Source organism: Bufo gargarizans, chromosome 11, assembly GCF_014858855.1.
Source record: "Bufo gargarizans isolate SCDJY-AF-19 chromosome 11, ASM1485885v1, whole genome shotgun sequence".
NCBI lineage: Eukaryota > Metazoa > Chordata > Amphibia > Anura > Bufonidae > Bufo > Bufo gargarizans.
Genome location: NC_058090.1, coordinates 11,103,881 through 11,125,691, shown reverse-complemented (window position 1 = coordinate 11,125,691; position 21,811 = coordinate 11,103,881).

The window sequence follows — 21,811 nt, the reverse complement described above, 5'->3', positions numbered from 1 at the left end:
CTTAGAATCACTGCACACATCACTTATTTGGGCAGTCACGGGGCCAAAACTGACCAAATAACTCAAGTATTAACTCAGCATCACAGGTAGATGTTAGCGCCAAGAAGAAGCGCACTCCTTTTCATCAGCTGATTCCACATGGATGTCTACAGACCCTGTTCTATTAAACGCTTATACAAGTAAAGCCTCCCGACAAAGTGTAGAGGGTGTCAGCAGTAAGTATGTTTTGATGTCACTGATTATTTTGCCCTTCCTCTGATCCGTCAGAACAATAACCCACATAAAAACGGGTCCTGTCTGTGGAGCATCCACCTCCACTTGGTCAGCATTTGGTCAGTAATACATCAGTATTGCTAATGTCAAAAAAACAGGAGTGGATCTAAAACAGAGAATGGACACATGAATGGAATATTTGCATGTCTTCTGTGTTTTGTACCCATTCCTGCTTTTTACTACCAAATCATAAGCCAATTCTGATGGGACCATACAGGCTTTACAGATGCTACACAGACAGGATCCGTTGTGCGTCTCATTTTTCCTTCCTTCTGACAGATCAGAAGAAGGGTCAAATAAATGATGATGTCAGCCAAGCCAAAAAGTCTAATTAGTGGCCCAGTCATGAAGTGGGGAGGGTGGGAACAGCATGAGAAGTCCACAGAGTGGCCCTATGACATAGTGGTGAGGTGGAAGCAGCATCAGGAGGCCACAGAGTGGCACAAAGAGTGTGGAGGTGGCGGCAGCATCAGGAGGCCACAGAGTGGCACAATGACAGAGTGTGGAAGTAGCGGCAGCATCAGGAGGCCACAGAGTGGCAAGGTGACATAGTGTGGAGGTGGCAGTAGCATGAGGAGACCACAGAGTGGCAAGGTGACATAGTGTGGAGGTGGCAGCAGCAACAGAAGGCCTCAGAGTGGCAAGGTGACATAGTGTGGAGGTGGGTGGCAATACCAGTACCCGCTGAAGATGGTGGGTGAAAGAAGGAGCACTTGGCATCAGATGCGTGACATCAGGTGGGTGGCAGCATCAGAATAGTAGCTGAGGCAGAGTAGCTGTAGCCAGAAGAAACCGGTCTATTATGTCAAAGTGTTGGTGTGGCACCATGGATGATCTAGTCTGATGCATCAGGAATTGGTGGGTGGAAATCATGGCTAATACAGGCCTGATTCATCTTGACAAAGGTCAGTCTCCTTGTCGTCACCTGGCCAAGTTGCTGGTGTGGCTGTGCAGGAACCACATCACCCAGTGGGCCGTAAAGGACACGTATTGTCCCTGATGGTAGTTGCAGCTCCACACATCGGTGCTGCCTTTCACTTTGGTAGACACCGACAGGCTCAAGGACTGGCCCACCTTGTGTTCTACATAAAGTACAGACCAAAAGTTTGGACACACCTTCTCATTCAAAGAGTTTTCTTTATTTTCATGACTATGAAAATTGTAGATTCACACTGAAGGCATCAAAATTATGAATTAACACATGTGGAATCATATACATAACAAAAAAGTGTGAAACAACTGAAAATATGTCATATTCTAGGTTCTTCAAAGTAGCCACCTTTTGCTTTGATTACTGCTTTTCACACTCTTGGCATTCTCTTGATGAGCTTCAAGAGGTAGTCACCTGAAATGGTCTTCCAACAGTCTTGAAGGAGTTCCCAGAGATGCTTAGCACTTGTTGACCCTTTTGCCTTCACTCTGCGGTCCAGCTCACCACAAACCATCTCGATTGGGTTCAGGTCCGGTGACTGTGGAGGCCAGGTCATCTGGCACAGCACCCCATCACTCTCCTTCATGGTCAAATAGCCCTTACACAGCCTGGAGGTGAGTTTGGGGTCATTGTCCTGTTGAACAATAAATGATGGTCCACCTAAATGCAAATCGGATGGAATAGCATGACGCTGCAAGATGCTGTGGTAGCCATGCTGGTTCAGTATGCCTTCAATTTTGAATAAATCCCCAACAGTGTCACCAGCAAAGCACCCCCACACCATCACACTTCCTCCTCCATGCTTCACGGTGGGAACCAGGCATGTAGAGTCCATCCGTTCACCTTTTCTGCGTCGCACAAAGACACGGTGGTTGGAACCAAAGATCTCAAATTTGGACTTATCAGACCAAAGCACAGATTTCCACTGGTCTAATGTCCATTCCTTGTGTTCTTTAGCCCAAACAAGTCTCTTCTGTTTGTTGCCTGTCCTTAGCAGTGGTTTCCTAGAAGATATTCTACCATGAAGGCTTGATTCACACAGTCTACTCTTAACAGTTGTTCTAGAGATGTGTCTGCTGCTAGAACTCTGTGTGGCATTGACCTAGTCTCTAATCTGAGCTGCTGTTAACCTGCGATTTCTGAGGCTGGTGACTCGGATGAACTTATCCTCCTCAGCAGAAGTGACTCTTGGTCTTTCTTTCCTGGGGCGGTCCGCATGTGAGCCAGTTTCTTTGTAGCGCTTGATGTTTTTTGTGACTGCACTTGGGGACACTTTCAAAGATTTCCCAATTTTTTGGACTGACTGACCTTCATTTCTTAAAGTAATGATGGCCACTCGTTTTTCTTTACTTAGCTGCTTTTTTCTTGCCATAATACAAATTCTAACAGTCTATTCAGTAGGACTATCAGCTGTGTATCCACCTGACTTCTCCGCAATGCAACTGATGGTCCCAACCCCATTTATAAGGCAAGAAATCCCACTTATTAAACCTGACAGGGCACACCTGTGAAGTGAAAACCATTTCAGGTGACTACCTCTTGAAGCTCATCAAGAGAATGCCAAGAGTGTGCAAAGCAGTAATCAAAGCAAAAGGTGGCTACTTTGAAGAACCTAGAATATGACATATTTTCAGTTGTTTCACACGTTTTTGTTATGTATATAATTCCACATGTGTTAATTCATAGTTTTGATGCCTTCAGTGTGAATCTCCAATTTTCATAGTCACGAAAATAAAGAAAACTCTTTGAATGAGAAGGTGTGTCCAAACTTTTGGTCTGTACTGTACGTGTGCAGGGCTGGTACTGCCTTTATTGCAAAGAAATTGTGGCTTGGGATTCTCCACCTCAGCTCCACTACTTGGAAAGGGAGGGACTGCAGCACCAGCAACTTGGACTGGAGCACATTCAACTTCTGCGCCGTTGGATGAGTGCAAGCATACTGTTGTCTTTTGGCAATCACTTCGGTGATCGATTGCTGTTAGAATGACTGACTAGGAGGAGCAGGAGTATCAGGACCAGCAGATGATGGGAAGGACAGACTTTATGTGATATACAGGTTGTATCGGAGTGCCTCCTCCTTGCAATTTTTGGCAACACTTGCACTTTATATACAAGTAAATATACAGGAAAGAATGTTTCCTAACAATTTTTCCTCTAAAATTGATTTTATCTTCAGTTTTGTGCGTATTATTATCTGTAAAAGTGGCGTACTACTCGGACAACATCGTTCCCAGCAGCGACCTGGGAGTCGAAGACGCATCCAGACATCGTCCCCTTGCTGTTCCCGAACCATTTCGGTGGTGTTTCCATCAATTTCTGACCTTTTCCTGTGAACCAGACGCCCTCCCCTCTTCACAGCAGGGGTGCCAGGTTTAATGCTCGAGTTCTCCCATTGACTTTCATTGTGCTCGGGTGCACTGTAGAGCACCCGAGCATCCTGATGTGTTCTACTCAAGCACCCGAGCATCCCAAGGTGTTCTACACGAGCACCCGAGCACTTTGGTGCTTGACCAACCCTAAACATTTATTTTTATTTTATTTTACTACTTTGTTATTATGTCTATGTATATCTGCATGCAAACCTTGGCATCTCTCTGTGCGCTCTCTTGTACGTCTTGAAATAAATATGAATTAGAAGAGCAGATCATAGATTTCAAAGTGATTGCGAACATAAAGAAGAGGAGATGAGGATATAAAGGCTCCATCTCCCTGTAGGTATAAATTACCACATGTTCCCTTTTATCCCGTATGCAAAGCTCTCCAGTAGAACATGTCACCCCTTCCAACCCCATCTCCGATCACTTGCCCTGATACCACTGATAATTTCCCTTTGACTTGAAAAGAAGTGTTGAAATCGAGTCACTTATATCCAGGAGAGACGCAGATAAAGAACCAGAGAGAAATAACACCCGGCCTCCGATATGTTAATGTCTTTTTTCCAATGCTTTGCTGTGCCGCTGGTAATGTCACTTCATTTTGGTTGCTACAATCAGCCTGGTTTCACATTATTTTGTGAGAATCTGTTTTTTTGTGCGCAGAACATGTCAGGAATGATAACAATGTCTCGGCTCCGAAGGTTTGGTTATCAGCTTCAGGCTGGGCATAGACCCAAAGCTGAAGGGTCATAGGGGGTCCTCTGCTCGTGATGTTGCTTTCTCAGGCAAGCTTAACCATCGCACATTGAAATGTTCAGAAAATTTCCAATATCTCTTGCAATATAATATAATTTGCTGATTCTCCTTTTTCAACATCTCTGATTGCTTTCAGTGAATGTTTTTACTCTCAGGGGCATACACTCACCCTACACAGCGGAGTCCTAACCTTGTCGATTAATCCTTAGGGGTGGACTGGATTTTACTTTGCTGCTCTGTGATGTGTCTGGATAGGGGGATGGGGTGTAAAAAGGGGGCTTGCCTTCATTTGATAGGTATAAGACTGCCAGTCTTTGCCCATGAAGATAAAAAATTAAAATAAAAAATAAAAATACTTTGGCTACAATTGCATCCACACTAGACAATCCTCTGTGAGCTAAACAGCCTAGACTCCAGACTGATACATTTTACCTGCACGGATACATTGTAACAAACTCAAGACAGAAGAATGGAGACAAAGCTTTGAGAATGCATAAGGCAGCAAAGAATTCTTGGCCTCAATTTTAATAGTTTTTTCTGCAATTCAAAACATTTTATTTCAACTTCAAATGCGGTTTTTATTGCTGAGGTTCAATCACCGCCGGAGCTCCACCTCGACTAAACAGCAAGGATTGTCTCATTAGTGTCATCTTGTTAGTTCACAGTGTGATTTTCCTGCTCAATATCCCAGTGAATGTTGTATGTATATTATGTTTTCATGTAACCCCCCCCTCCCATCCCAAATAAAAAAAAGTTCAATTAAACTTATATGTAGGATTATACAAATGCAACATTACATAATATTGTAACATGATTTTTTCAAGAGAAGATTCTACCCCCCAAAAATACAAATAAAATCTTTGTTGATCTAATGCAATTGCATCTATGCATCTATACAAAATTAGGCCTCATGCACACGAAAGTACATCTTTTGGGGTCCGCAAAAACGGATCCGCTAAAAATATCGATGAGATCCATGTGCATTCCGTATTTTGCTGAACGGAACAGCAAGCCCCTAATAGAAAAGTACTAACCTTGTCTGTAATGCGGACAATAATAGGACATGTTCTATTTTTTTTGCTGAACGGATATACAAAAATACGGAAACGTGGAGTGCACATGGAGTATCTTCGTTTATTTTTTTTGCGGACCCATTGAAAGGAATGGTTCCATATACGGTCCGCAAAAAAACCTAAACGGAATGGAAATGGAATGATTATACTTTTGTGTGCATGAGGCCTTAGGAGCATGACGTACCCCTTAATTTATACATTAATCCCTTCATTATCTGTACACAGGAGCAGCTACACTGCCCACCATGAAAAGATGATGGGCAGTTATTAAGGGGTTAAGCACCTGAAGGATGCATCCTAGTGGCATGAATAGAAAAAAGGGGCTAGAGCATCGACCAATATGTTCCCCTATATAACAGGACTGCATGGGCTCTGTTTGCCCCTCAAAGCCCTTGCTATGACCTATGGACCATTTTTCCAATTGTCCATCCCCATGCATTTCATTGCAGCTGGGAGCAAGTTCAGGGATGTGACTACCTGGAGTTAGCCTCCCCCAAAGGACCCCATTGCAGCCTCCTCAGTCTGCCTCCATGGCAAGTGCGCTCTTCACACTCTGAATCGAGCTGAATACAAGGTAAGGCCTCCTGCACATGACCGTTTTTTTTTTTTTGTTGTTTACTGGCCGTTTTTTTGCGTTCCGTATACGGTCCGTATACGGAACAATTCATTTCAATGGTTCCGCCCAAAAAAAAACGGAATGTACTCCGTATGCTTTCTGTTTCCGTATTTCCATTTTTCCTTTCCGTTAAAAGATTGAACATGTCATATTATTGCCCGCAAATCACATTCCGTGGCTCTATTCAAGTCAATGGGTCCGTAAAAAAAACGGAATGTACTTCGTATGCCTTCCGTTTCCGTGTTTCCATATCTCAGTTCCGTCGAAAGATAGAGCATGTCCTATTATTGCCCGCAAATCACGTTCCGTGGCTCCAGTCAAGTCAATGGGTCCGCAAAAAAAAACAGAACACATACGGAAATGCATCCGTATGTCTTCCGTATCCGTTCCGTTTTTGCAGAACCATCTATTGAAAATGTTATGCCCAGCCCAATTTTTTCTATGTAATTACTGTATACTGTATATGCCATACGGAAAAAACGGAACAGAAACACAACGGAAACAAAAAACGGAACAACGGCTCTGTGAAAAACGGACAGCAGAACATTGAAAAAGCCATACAGTCGTGGGCAGGAGGCCAAATTCTGAGTTCATTTTTTCATTAATTTGAGACACTTACAGTAAATAAGACCATGTTCTACAAGGATCATTTCTGGATAGGAGTCATCGGAGCCTGGAAACATAATTAGGTTTTTCACATGCTGCCCACTAATGAATTGAACGTAATCATGTCATGGCGGGATTTTTGAGGTGTTATCTGGTGCTGCTAATCATTCCAATTTAATTTGCAGTAAATAGGAAAACTGTGGAGTCCCAGCAGAGGTTGACACACAGCGAGGAGGTAAATGAAATAAGTAGTATGAGGCGCGATAGGAGGAAAATAATCAGTCATTTTCGACTTTCGAAATGCATTTTGTTTACTTGCCATTTACCAGCAGCAAAGAGGAGCCTGTCCGTAATGGACAACATACAACATGCAAGGAGTAGAGATGAGCGAATTTCAGGTTCTGAAATTCGTTCAAGCTTCGTTTACTGGTAAAAGGTGAATCGCGTTATAGATTCTGTTACCACGGAACATAACGCTATTCTATGACAGAATGCATAACGGAATGCCTTTAGAGATCTCCAGCATAACGGAAACAGGCCGGATCCATTTTGCAGCCCATAGACTTCTATTACGACTGAATAAATAACGGAATGCCTCTAAAGGCATAGAATTGCATTATGGTCCGTGGTAACGGAGTCTATAACACAATTCTGCTTTTACCAGTAAACGAAGCGTGAACGAATTTCAAAATCTGAAATTCCCTCATCTCTGGCAAGGAGGAGAAGTTTAAAAGAAAGTTACAAAGTAACCAATGTATCAAATGAAATGTATCAAAATATACAGTATATAAATGCCTGGATTTAAAGGAGCCATGTCCTGAAGTTCTAAGGCGGCTCCTTTGTGTGAGATTATACGGTATATGAAGTCTTCTGCGGTTTGAAGGGACTGGGGCATTAAGTGAAGAGCAATCTCTATGTGATATCAACAAGCCACTTAAAGTGGAAGTGCACTTTAAACAATGCTGTTTTGTTAGGAGGTTCCTCCAGTAGTAATGTGATCACAGAGTGTCTCCAAGCTGTTGTCCTCAGTCATTATCTGTAATCTGGAAAATAACCTGACAGCCGGTGCAGAATGAATTAAGCATTCCACGGTGCCTACCGAAATTAAGAATACTGACAGACATTTTTGTCAGAATTATGAATTTAGCTCTGTAGTATAATGTAGGATGTAAATAAGGATCAGGACAAGGTAATTATGTAATGTACAGTATGTAAACAGTGACTTTCCAGCAGAATAGTGAGTGCAGCTCTGGAGTATAATACAAGATGTAACTCAGGATCAGTACAGGATAATGTAATGTAATGTACAGTACAGACCAAAAGTTTGGACACACCTTCTCATTCAAAGAGTTTTATTTATTTTCATGACTATGAAAATTGTAGATTCACACTGAAGGCATCAAAACTATGAATTAACACATGTGGAATTATATACATAACAAAAAAGTGTGAAACAACTGAAAATATGTCATATTCTAGGTTCTTCAAAGTAGCCACCTTTTGCTTTGATTACTGCTTTGCACACTCTTGGCATTCTCTTGATGGGCTTCAAGAGGTAGTCACCTGAAATGGTTTTCACTTCACAGGTGTGCCCTGTCAGGTTTAATAAGTGGGATTTCTTGCCTTATAAATGGGGTTGGGACCATCAGTTGCGTTGTGGAGAAGTCAGGTGGATACACAGCTGATAGTCCTACTAAATAGACTGTTCGATTTTGTATCATGGCAAGAAAAAAACAGCTAAGTAAAGAAAAACTAGTGGCCATCATTACTTTAAGAAATGAAGGTCAGTCAGTCTGAAAAATTGGGAAAACTTTGAAAGTGTCCCCAAGTGCAGTCACAAAAACCATCAAGCGCTTCAAAGAAACTGGCTCACATGCGGACTGCCCCAGGAAAGGAAGACCAAGAGTCACCTCTACTGCGGAGGATAAGTTCATCCGAGTCACCAGCCTCAGAAAACACAGGTTAACAGCAGCTTAGATTAGAGACCAGGTCAATGCCACACAGAGTTCTAGCAGCAGACACATCTCTAGAACAACTGCTAAGAGGAGACTGTGTGAATCAGGCCTTCATGGTAGAATATCTGCTAGGAAACCACTGCTAAGGACAGGCAGCAAGCAGAAGAGACTTGTTTGGGCTAAAGAACACAAGGAATGGACATTTAGACCAGTGGAAATCTGTGCTTTGGTCTGATGAGTTCAAATTTGAGATCTTTGGTTCCAACCACCATGTCTTTGTGCGACGCAGAAAAGGTGAACGGATGGACTCTACATGCCTGGTTCCCACCGTGAAGCATGGAGGAGGAGGTGTGATGGTGTGGGGGTGCTTTGCTGGTGACACTGTTGGGGATTTATTCAAAATTGAAGTCATACTGAACCAGCATGGCTACCACAGCATCTTGCAGCGGCATGCTATTCCATCCGGTTTGCGTTTAGTTGGACCATCATTTATTTTTCAACAGGACAATGACCCCAAACACACCTCCAGGCTGTGTAAGGGCTATTTGACCATGAAGGAGAGTGATGGGTTGCTGCGCCAGATGACCTGGCCTCCACAGTATGTACAGTGACTCCACCAGCAGAATAGTGAGTACAGCTCTGGAGTATAATACAGGATGTAACTCAGGATCAGTACAGGATAAGCAATGTATGTACAAAGTGACTGCACCAGCAGAATAGTGGGTGCAGCTCTGGAGTATAATACAGGATGTAACTCAGGATCAGTACAAGATAAGTAATGTATGTAAACAGTGACTGCACCAGCAGAATAGTGAGTGCAGCTCTGGAGTATAATACAGGATGTAACTCAGGATCAATACAGGATAAGTAATGTAATGTATGTACACAGTGAGTGCACCAGCAGAATAGTGAGTGCAGCTCTGGAGTATAATATAGGATGTAACTAAATGATTTTCCTATTTCATGACGTAAAGTCATAGTTTTATTAAAGACACGGAGGCGAGTATTGCTTTCTCCTTCTTTACTGACCACCAATAGCAGCAAAGAGAAAAAATTAACATACAGGATACCATAGCAACCAATGTCCCTCCCCTATGGCCCCTATAATAGGCCGCTCCTCCTATGGCTCTTCCTCTTTCTTTGGGATCCTGGTGCCAACATCCCGAACAATCCAACGAACTTTAACCGGAACGAAGAAATCCAATCTCGACGAAGCGGAAACCAGCAGTCGCCAACCTGGTCAACTACCGTAGAACATCAAACCGGAACACAGTATCCCATCCTCGAAGAAGCTTCAACCTGAAAGAGAGAACAGACCATGGGCCCAGGTGAAACCGGCATGTCAGGACAAGAGCATCCGATAACCATCTGCTCAAACAGACCCGATAGGGGTCGAATGACCAACGGCAATAAAGTGCATTAAACAAACACAACAATGGCAATGAAATAACCAACAGGACAATAAATACGATGGCATTAAACAAATAACAGGACAAAAACACAGCAAAGGAATAAACATAAGCGAGCCCTGAAAGAAAACAACCCACCAAAAGACCCAAGGGAGGGAATCCAGGGGGGGCAATACTCGCCTCCGTGTCTTTAATAAAACTATGACTTTACGTCATGAAATAGGAAAATCATTTAGTTTTACAGCAAGACACGGAGGCTCATATTGCAAGTGCAAAGCCTGTCAATAATTGAAGCAAACAAATTAGCTGGAGGACGGAAATAGAACTCCCTGAACGTGGTAACATTAGACCAGTCGGCCAGACGCATAACATCCTCCAATCTGGCCCCCGAAACTGCCAGAGCGGTGGCAGAGGCCCCACGCGCAGAATGGGCCGTGAAGACAGAAGTGTCAACACCCGCCAATGACATAATCCATTTAAGCCAACGTGCTAACGTAGGGCTAGCTACCGGCCCAAACGGATGCCGAATAGAAACGAACAGCTGCGGCCTGGTCGGAGACCTGTGTGCCAGAGTCCTGGACTCGTATTCCCGAAGGCACGCCACGGGGCATAAGATCGGAGAAGAGGGAAAACTAGGGTAGGACACGAACCGGATGCTAGTCTTGGTGCGACGCGAGATGTTAAAGGTAACCCCCTCCTGGGTAAACGAACGCGCGTCGTAATCAAGGGCCCTCACATCCGAGACTCTCTTACATGAGATGAGGCAAAACAACGCCAACAATTTAGCGGACAATTGTCTAAGGGATAGATCAGAATTCTCGGGCCAAGAGGCCAAGAAGGCCAAAACCAGGGAGACATCCCAAGTAGTGGAAAAACAAGGCCGAGGGGGACGAGACAACCGAGCCCCCCGAAGAAGGCGAGACACAGAAGGATGTTGACCGGCCGCGACACCCGCGTAGCCCTCGTGGGTAGAAGAAATAGCGGACCTGAAAAGGTTAATGGTCCGATACGCCTTCCCCGCCTCAAAGAGAGAGGTGAGGAAATGCAGCAGGTCAGCTACAGGTGCCGAAACGGGATCCAAGTCCCGTTCCACGCACCAGTTAGCCCAAGTTCTCCAGGCTGCCCGGTAAGACTTTCTGGTGCTGGGAGCCCATGCGCTGTCCAATAGTTGTCGAGTCGCAGCCGAAATTCCCTCGAAAGATCCAGGTGTCCGGAGATCCGGCACGCCAGCAGCTGCAGGGATCCGTCGAGGAGAAGGGGATGGTGTAGACCCTGAGGGTTGCGTAGGAGATCCAACCGGCTCGGGAGAAGAACAGGGATCTCCACCAGAATCTTCAACAATGAAGGGAACCAAACCTGGGACCCCCAGAACGGGACCACCAGAACCAGGTCCGCCCGATGGCGGAGAACCTGCAGGAGAGTCCTCGGGATCATCGAGAATGGAGGAAACGCGTACAGGCGGGACACCGACCAGTCCTGGAGGAATGCATCCACCGCCATCGCCTCCGGGTCCGGACGCTGAGCTGTCTGTTGAGCCGAGAGGCGAAGAGATTGACGGACATCGGACCCCATAAATCCGAAATCGCCGCGAACACCTACGGATCCAACTGCCAGTCGCTGCCATCCGACAGGTAGCGCGAGTTCCAATCCGCCTGAACGTTGCTCAACTCCGGCAAATACTCCGCCTGCACCATGATGTCCCTGGACAGCCAAAATGACCAAAAATCTTTGGCCAAACGAGCCAAAGTGGCCGAGCGAGTACCCCCCAAACGGTTGACATACCGGACCGCCGACACGTTGTCCATCCGCAGCCTGATACACGCGTTGGCGATCCCGTTAGAGAAACTCTTCACCGCGAAGGACCCCGCCAAGAGTTCCAACGCATTGATGTGTAGAAGGGATTCCTCCGCGGACCAGAGACCCCCAGTGGAGACCCCGTTGCAATGGGCACCCCAGCCCTGGAGGCTCGCGTCCGATTCGATTGTCAACTCCGGTAGGGATCCAAAGATCGCTCTCCCGTTCCACGCTTCTAGGTTGGCTATCCACCAACCCAACTCCTCCCGGGCTTCCGAATCCAGAACCACCGCGTCCGCAAAGTAGGCACCGGTCCGAAGATGGGCGCCCGGTAATGCAGTGGTGCTGGGAATACCGCCTGAATTGATGAGGCCAACAGGCCGATAATGCGGGCCAGGTGACGTAACGAGAGATGGGGAGCGAGGAGAGCATGTCTCAACTCCTTGCGGATCGCCCGCAACTTCGCCGCCGGCAGGCTGAGGGACTCCGAGAGTGAATCCACCGTGAATCCTAAGAACTCCATCCTCTGGGCCGGAGCAAGGCAGGATTTCTCCCGGTTGAGGAGGAAACCGAGACCTGACACTAGGTCCGCCGTCCAGCATAGATGTTCCAGCAATCCCGCTCTGGACTCGTGCATCAGAAGGATGTTGTCCAGGTAGATGATGAGGCGCACACCCCGAGTCCTCAACCACGACACAACCGGACGCAGCAACTTGGTGAAACACCAGGGAGCTGAAGACAGCCCGAACGGCAGACAGGTGAACCTCCAGACCTCTCCTTCCCACCTGAAATGACCGGTCTCATCTGCCCCTCTTTCTTCTGCACGAGAAAGATGTTGCTGATCACACCCGCCGTTGTCGGGGGCGCCGGCTCAATCGCCAACTTTTGCCTGAGGGACTGTAATTCCGCGTCCACTAACGCACGGTCCGTGCGCGATAGGGGAACGAGCGGAGGGGAAGGAATCAGATAGGGAGACCCCGTGAGCTCTATGCGAAATCCCCTGACCGTGGCAAGCACCCATGGATCCGCGGTAATGAGGCTCCAAGCGTGGGAAAAAAGCAGGAGTCTGCCCCCTACACAAGGTACCATAGAATCCCCAATCTGGGGAGCACTTACCCAAGGGTCTGCGATGGTTCGGGTTGCCCCGGAAGGAGCGAGAACGCCATTGATTTCCTCCTGTGGCGAAGAACAGAGATGCGTTGCGCTGGTCCTGGAACTGAGGACGATGTCCATCGGAACCTCTGTTCGCTCCACGGGCCTGGAAATTTGCACGGCCGGACAGGCGGCCCCTACCACTGCCGGCCCGATGAGAGACCCGTCCCTGGAAGACCCTGCGCATAGAGGCTTGGGCCTTGTCCAGCGCAGTAAAAGTGCCCACGAAACGGCTCATGTCCTTGATGAAGGACTCGCCGAAGAGGAGGCCCTGGGCATCCTTCCCTGCCTCAGTGAGCGCCAAATTGGCCAATTTGGGGTCAATCTTAAACAAGATAGCCTTGCGCCTCTCAATCGCTACGGCCGTATTGTCCTTGCTGGCAAGGCATATGGCCCTCTGGGCCCAGCCCCTCAATTCCACCGGATCTCCAAGATTCTGGTCAATGGACCAAACACGTCTAACATCTTGTCCTGGCAGCTGCGGAGCGCTGAATCCAGGCCCTTCTTAGGGTTCCAACCCGGTTTGGCTAAGAACTGCGACATCTTGGGGTCCACCAACGGGGTGTCACAAACCTTATTGGGGACCACTGGCCGGGGACACTCGGCCCTAAGTTTATTGCACGACTCGCGGCTAAGCGAGTGACGCACCCAGTGCTCCAAATACGCCCCCACATGAGGAGAGGGAAGCCATTCCGCCGAACGAGGGTGATGCAACGACTCGGGGTCGAACATAGGTTCGCCCGAATCATCCAACACGACCTCAGAACGGGTAGCAGTGGAAGTCGACGCCACTTCCTTGGCAGAGGGGGCCGCCGCAGTGGAGGTCGAGGGGCCCTGAACTGGGGGGGTGAGATCCTCCTCTATGCCGTACTCAAAGTCCGCTAACGCCTCCTCGTCTGAAGCTCTATCCGAGTCAGACAGATCCGGTGATTGCGCTGTAGCGCATTTCCATGTCCGCGCCCGTTCTGCCTGGCGGGAAGAGGCCCTTTTCCGTGAGCTAGGCACGGTCTCTGGGGTGGCAAGATGCGCACCAGTCGAAGTCCCCTGTGACACAGGGGGATCAATAGAGGTAGGCTGCGGTGCGGCAATGGGGTCCTGCAAAGGAGCACTAGCGGGATGTGCGGATAGAGCCTGGGCAATAGTCTGTGACAGAACCGACGACATGGAGCCCATGGCTGCCATAATCGCGTCCGACACCGAGCGCTGCAGAGCCAGCGCCTGTGCATCTGCCCCAGCGGAGTTGCATACCTCAGGGGAGGAGGAGGGTCGACTGGCAGCAGGAGGGGGAGTAGGAGCAGACATAACTAAAGAAATGGCCGGGTGGGAGCGCTACCGGGGTCAATACTAAACCCACTGGGTAAAAACCGATGTCACCTGATGAATACTCTAGGCGCTACAGAGCAGGGGAAGCAGGAGCCGCCGACCGTGCCGGGTGAAGGAAAGTGAATGGCCAGAAGGAGCAGGAACACACTGTAAGCCCGCCCCCCAAATGTGCGCGAATCGCGGCCTCCGAAACCAAAATGGCCGCCAAGATCTCGCGAGATCTCGCGGCTGGCCGATGCTGAGGGCGTCCAAGATGGCCGCCGAGATCTCGCGAGATCTCGCGGCCTCCCGGATCACAGAGGCACCGGGAACGGCGCCGCCGATAGCAGAGATGGAGGACCCGCCCCTAACAAACCGGGAAGCGCCGGACGCTCCGGTAAGGCCAAAAACCGCAACTAACAGGGAGGGGAGGGGAAGCAGGCAACAGCAGACAAAACAACGCCCAGTGCAAAGGGCAGTATGGATAGAAGAACCAGGGGGAAACCGTCAGGAAGCCCCAGCAAAAGGCCCCCAAAGCGCGGAAATAAGCGCAGGGGAAGAAAAACCACCCGCCCCAAAAGAGGCAGGGAGAGAAACACAAGGGAAGCGCTGCTAGCAAGCAGGGTTAGTCACCCTGGGGTGCGCAGCGCAAAAGAGACACCTAACAATTCAATGAACAAGACAGTACAAAAAAGGTGTACTTAGCTTGGCAGCAGCAAAGAAAGAGGAAGAGCCATAGGAGGAGCGGCCTATTATAGGGGCCATAGGGGAGGGACATTGGTTGCTATGGTTTCCTGTATGTTAATTTTTTCTCTTTGCTGCTATTGGTGGTCAGTAAAGAAGGAGAAAGCAATATGAGCCTCCGTGTCTTGCTGTAAAACTCAGGATCAGTACAGGATAAGTAATGTACAGGTCCTTCTAAAAAAATTAGCATATTGTGATAAAGTTCATTATTTTCTGTAATATACTAATAAACATTAGACTTTCATATATTTTAGATTCATTACACACAACTGAAGTAGTTCAAGCCTTTTATTGTTTTAATATTGATGATTTTGGCATACAGCTCATGAAAACCCAAATTTCCTATCTAAAAAAATTAGCATATTTCATCCGACCAATAAAAGAAAAGTGTTTTTAATACAAAAAAAGTCAACCTTCAAATAATTATGTTCAGTTCTGCACTCAATACTTGGTCGGGAATCCTTTTGCAGAAATGACTGCTTCAATGCGGCGTGGCATGGAGGCATCAGCCTGTGGCACTGCTGAGGTGTTATGGAGGCCCAGGAGGCTTCAATGCGGCGTGGCATGGAGGCAATCAGCCTGTGGCACTGCTGAGGTGTTATGGAGGCCCAGGAGGCTTCTATGCGGCGTGGCATGGAGGCAATCAGCCTGTGGCACTGCTGAGGTGTTATGGAGGCCCAGGATGCTTCGATAGCGGCCTTAAGCTCATCCAGAGTGTTGGGTCTTGCGTCTCTCAACTTTCTCTTCCCAATATCCCACAGATTCTCTATGGGGTTCAGGTCAGGAGAGTTGGCAGGCCAATTGAGCCCAGTAATACCATGGTCAGTAAACCATTTACCAGTGGTTTTGGCACTGTGAGCAGGTGCCAGGTCGTGCTGAAAAATGAAATCTTCATCTCCATAAAGCTTTTCAGCAGATGGAAGCATGAACTGCTCCAAAATCTCCTGATAGCGGCTGCATTGCCCCTGCCCTTGATAAAACACAGTGGACCAACACCAGCAGCTGACGTGGCACCCCAGACCATCACTGACTGTGGGCACTTGACACTGGACTTCAGGCATTTTGGCATTTCCCTCTCCCCAGTCTTCCTCCAGACTCTGGCACCTTGATTTCCGAATGACATGCAACAGTCCAGTGCTGCTTCTCTGTAGCCCAGGTCAGGCGCTTCTGCCGCTGTTTCTGGTTCAAAAGTGGCTTGACCTGGGGAATGCGGCACCTGTTGCCAAAAACCTCCCTCTGAGTCACTTCGAAGAGACTGGCCTGAAAGTGCTAAAAATGACCCCTCTTCCTCCTCCTCCTCCTCCTCCTGGGCCACCTCCTCTTCCATCATCGCCCTAAGTGTTTTCTCAAGGAGACATAGAAGTGGTATTGTAACGCTGATAACGGTGTCATCGCCACTGGCCATGTTGGTGGAGTACTCGAAACAGCGCAACAGGGCACACAGGTCTCGCATGGAGGCCCAGTCATTGGTGGTGAAGTGGTGCTGTTCTGTAGTGCGACTGACCCGTGCGTGCTGCAGCTGAAACTCCACTATGGCCTGCTGCTGCTCGCACAGTCTGTCCAGCATGTGCAAGGTGGAGTTCCACCTGGTGGGCACGTCGCATATGAGGCGGTGAGCGGGAAGGCCGAAGTTACGCTGTAGCGCAGACAGGCGAGCAGCAGCAGGATGTGAACGCCGGAAGCGCGAACAGACGGCCCGCACTTTATGCAGCAGCTCTGACATGTCGGGGTAGTTGTGAATGAACTTCTGCACCACCAAATTCAGCACATGCGCCAAGCAAGGGATGTGCGTCAAATTGGCTAGTCCCAGAGCTGCAACGAGATTTCGCCCATTATCACACACCACCAGGCCGGGCTTGAGGCTCACCGGCAGCAACCACTCGTCGGTCTGTTGTTCTATACCCCGCCACAACTCCTGTGCGGTGTGGGGCCTGTCCCCCAAACATATGAGTTTCAGAATGGCCTGCTGACGTTTACCCCGGGCTGTGCTGAAGTTGGTGGTGAAGGTGTGTGGCTGACTGGATGAGCAGGTGGAAGAAGAGGAGGAGGAAGCCGAGAAGGAGGAGGTGGCAACAGGAGGCAAAGAATGTTGCCCTGCGATCCTTGGCGGCGGAAGGACGTGCGCCAAACAGCTCTCCGCCTGGGGCCCAGCTGCCACTACATTTACCCAGTGTGCAGTTAGGGAGATATAGCGTCCCTGGCCGTGCTTACTGGTCCACGTATCTGTGGTTAGGTGGACCTTGCCACAGATGGCGTTGCGCAGTGCACACTTGATTTTATCGGATACTTGGTTGTGCAGGGAAGGCACGGCTCTCTTGGAGAAGTAGTGCCGGCTGGGAACAACATACTGTGGGACAGCAAGCGACATGAGCTGTTTGAAGCTGTCTGTGTCCACCAGCCTAAATGACAGCATTTCATAGGCCAGTAGTTTAGAAATGCTGGCATTCAGGGCCAGGGATCGAGGGTGGCTAGGTGGGAATTTACGCTTTCTATCAAATGTTTGTGAGATGGAGAGCTGAACGCTGGCGTGTGACATGGTTGAGACGCTTGGTGACGGAGGTGGTGGTGGTGGTGTTGGTGGTACATCCCCTGTTTGCTGGGCGGCAGGTGCCAACGTTCCTCCAGAGGCGGAGGAAGAGGCCGAGGCGGCAGCAGCAGAATAGGCCGAGGCGGCAGCAGCAGAAGAGGTAGCAGGGGGAGCCTGAGTGACTTCCTTGGTTTTAAGGTGTTTACTCCACTGCAGTTCATGCTTTGCATGCAGGTGCCTGGTCATGCAGGTTGTGCTCAGGTTCAGAACGTTAATGCCTCGCTTCAGGCTCTGATGGCACAGCGTGCAAACCACTCGGGTCTTGTCGTCAGCACATTGTTTGAAGAAGTGCCATGCCAGGGAACTCCTTGAAGCTGCCTTTGGGGTGCTCGGTCCCAGATGGCGGCGGTCAGTAGCAGGCGGAGTCTCTTGGCGGCGGGTGTTCTGCTTTTGCCCACTGCTCCCTCTTTTGCTACGCTGTTGGCTCGGTCTCACCACTGCCTCTTCCTCCGAACTGTGAAAGTCAGTGGCACGACCTTCATTCCATGTGGGGTCTAGGACCTCATCGTCCCCTGCATCGTCTTCCACCCAGTCTTGATCCCTGACCTCCTGTTCAGTCTGCACACTGCAGAAAGACGCAGCAGTTGGCACCTGTGTTTCGTCATCATCAGAGACATGCTGAGGTGGTATTCCCATGTCCTCATCATCAGGAAACATAAGTGGTTGTGCGTCAGTGCATTCTATGTCTTTCACCGCTGGGGAAGGGCTAGGTGGATGCCCTTGGGAAACCCTGCCAGCGGAGTCTTCAAACAGCATAAGAGACTGCTGCATAACTTGAGGCTGAGACAGTTTCCCTGGTATGCATGGGGGTGATGTGACAGACTGATGGGGTTGGTTTTCAGGCGCCATCTGTGCGCTTTCTGCAGAAGACTGGGTGGGAGATAATGTGAACGTGCTGGATCCACTGTCGGCCACCCAATTGACTAATGCCTGTACCTGCTCAGGCCTTACCATCCTTAGAACGGCATTGGGCCCCACCATATATCGCTGTAAATTCTGGCGGCTACTGGGACCTGAGGTAGTTGGTACACTAGGACGTGTGGATGTGGCAGAACGGCCACGTCCTCTCCCAGCACCAGAGGGTCCACTAACACCACCACGACCATGTCCACGTCCGCGTCCCTTACTAGATGTTTTTCTCATTGTTATGGTTCACCACAACAACAAATATATTATTTGGCCCAATGTATTGTATTCAAATTCAGCGGGATATAAATTTGAGGCCTAGTATTTAGGCGCTGGGTGACCGGTATGGATTTAGTGACAGAATTAGACTTGGAAATGCACAGAAGCGTGTGTGTGAAGTTATTCTGAATGACCCTATGTGCACCTTCAATATGATCTACCCTTTTAGGGATAGATTTCAAATAGCTCTGATATAGCAGAAACCACTAAATTATGAAATTGCTAAATTGGGAATTGTATTTCAACCCAGAACAAAAAATGTGCTTTGACGGACACTAAATAACTTTCCCAGCCACAACAGGACAGCGGTAACGAGAGATTTAGCGGGATATAAATTTGAGGCCTAGTATTTAGGCGCTGGGTGACAGGTATGGGTTTAGTGACAGAATTAGATTTGGAAATGCACAGTAGCGGGTGTGTGAAGTTATTCTGAATGACCCTATGTGCACCTTGAATATTATATACCCTTTTAGGGATAGATTTCAAATAGCTCTGATATAGCAGAAACCACTAAATTATGAAATTGCTAAATTGGGAATTGTATTTCAACCCAGAACAAGAAATGTGCTTGAACGGACACTAAATAACTCGCCCAGCTACAGCACTAAGGACAGATTTAGCGGGATATAAATTTGAGGCCTAGTATTTAGGCGCTGGGTGACAGGTATGGGTTTAGTGCCAGAATTAGACTTGGAAATACACAGTAGCGGGTGTGTGTGAAGTTATTCTGAATGACCCAATGTGCACCTTGAATATTATATACCCTTTTAGGGATAGATTTCAAATAGCTCTGATATAGCAGAAACCACTAAATTATGAAATTGCTAAATTGGGAATTGTATTTCAACCCAGAACAAGAAATGTGCTTGAACGGACACTAAATAACTCGCCCAGCTACAGCACTAAGGACAGATTTAGCGGGATATAAATTTGAGGCCTAGTATTTAGGCGCTGGGTGACAGGTATGGGTTTAGTGCCAGAATTAGACTTGGAAATACACAGTAGCGGGTGTGTGTGAAGTTATTCTGAATGACCCAATGTGCACCTTGAATATTATATACCCTTTTAGGGATAGATTTCAAATAGCTCTGATATAGCAGAAACCACTAAATTATGAAATTGCTAAATTGGGAATTGTATTTCAACCCAGAACAAGAAATGTGCTTGAACGGACACTAAATAACTCGCCCAGCTACAGCACTAAGGACAGATTTAGCGGGATATAAATTTGAGGCCTAGTATTTAGGCGCTGGGTGACAGGTATGGGTTTAGTGCCAGAATTAGACTTGGAAATACACAGTAGCGGGTGTGTGTGAAGTTATTCTGAATGACCCAATGTGCACCTTGAATATTATATACCCTTTTAGGGATAGATTTCAAATAGCTCTGATATAGCAGAAACCACTAAATTATGAAATTGCTAAATTGGGAATTGTATTTCAACCCAGAACAAGAAATGTGCTTGAACGGACACTAAATAACTCGCCCAGCTACAGCACTAAGGACAGATTTAGCGGGATATAAATTTGAGGCCTAGTATTTAGGCGCTGGGTGACAGGTATGGGTTTAGTGCCAGAATTAGACTTGGAAATACACAGTAGCGGGTGTGTGTGAAGTTATTCTGAATGACCCAATGTGCACCTTGAATATTATATACCCTTTTAGGGATAGATTTCAAATAGCTCTGATATAGCAGAAACCACTAAATTATGAAATTGCTAAATTGGGAATTGTATTTCAACCCAGAACAAGAAATGTGCTTGAACGGACACTAAATAACTCGCCCAGCTACAGCACTAGGGACAGATTTAGCTGGATATAAATTTGAGGCCTAGTATTTAGGCGCTGGGTGACAGGTATGGGTTTAGTGCCAGAATTAGACTTGGAAATACACAGTAGCGGGTGTGTGTGAAGTTATTCTGAATGACCCAATGTGCACCTTGAATATTATATACCCTTTTAGGGATAGATTTCAAATAGCTCTGATATAGCAGAAACCACTAAATTATGAAATTGCTAAATTGGGAATTGTATTTCAACCCAGAACAAGAAATGTGCTTGAACGGACACTAAATAACTCGCCCAGCTACAGCACTAAGGACAGATTTAGCGGGATATAAATTTGAGGCCTAGTATTTAGGCGCTGGGTGACCGGTATGGATTTAGTGACAGAATTAGACTGGGATATGGCCAAAAAATAAACAGACTATTGCTGGTTAAATGCACTTGGTGTGACAGCTTCACCCTGATGTAGGCTTTAGCCAAAAAACAACCACACCATTGAGGGTTAAATGCACTTGGTGACAGGCGCAGCTTGCCCCTGATTTAGTATATGGCCAAAAAATGAACAGACTATTGCTGGTTAAATGCACTTGGTGTGACAGCTTCACCCTGATGTAGGCTTTAGCCAAAAAACAACCACACCATTGAGGGTTAAATGCACTTGGTGACAGGCGCAGCTTGCCCCTGATTTTGTATATGGCCAAAAAATGAACAGACTATTGCTGGTTAAATGCACTTGGTGTGACAGCTTCACCCTGATGTAGGCTTTAGCCAAAAAACAACCACACCATTGAGGGTTAAATGCACTTGGTTGCAGCTTGTGCTGGCGCACCACAAGACACAAAATGGCCGCCGATCACCCCAGAAAAATGTGACTGACAAACGGTCTGGGCAGCCTAAAAACAGTGAGCAATTGAGGATCAGCAGCTCAATGATCCACAGCTGCAGATCGATCAGTTAATCAAGTCCTTTGGAGGAGTTAATCTGCCTAATCTCGCCCTACTGTCGCAGCCGCAACCTCTCCCTACGCTAATCAGAGCAGAGTGACGGGCGGCGCTATGTGACTCCAGCTTAAATAGAGGCTGGGTCACATGGTGCTCTGGCCAATCACAGCCATGCCAATAGTAGGCATGGCTGTGATGGCCTCTTGGGGCAAGTAGTATGACGCTTGTTGATTGGCTGCTTTGCAGCCTTTCAAAAAGCGCCAAGAAAGCGTCACAAAAGCGCGAAGAAAGCGACGAACACCGAACCCGAACCCGGACTTTTACGAA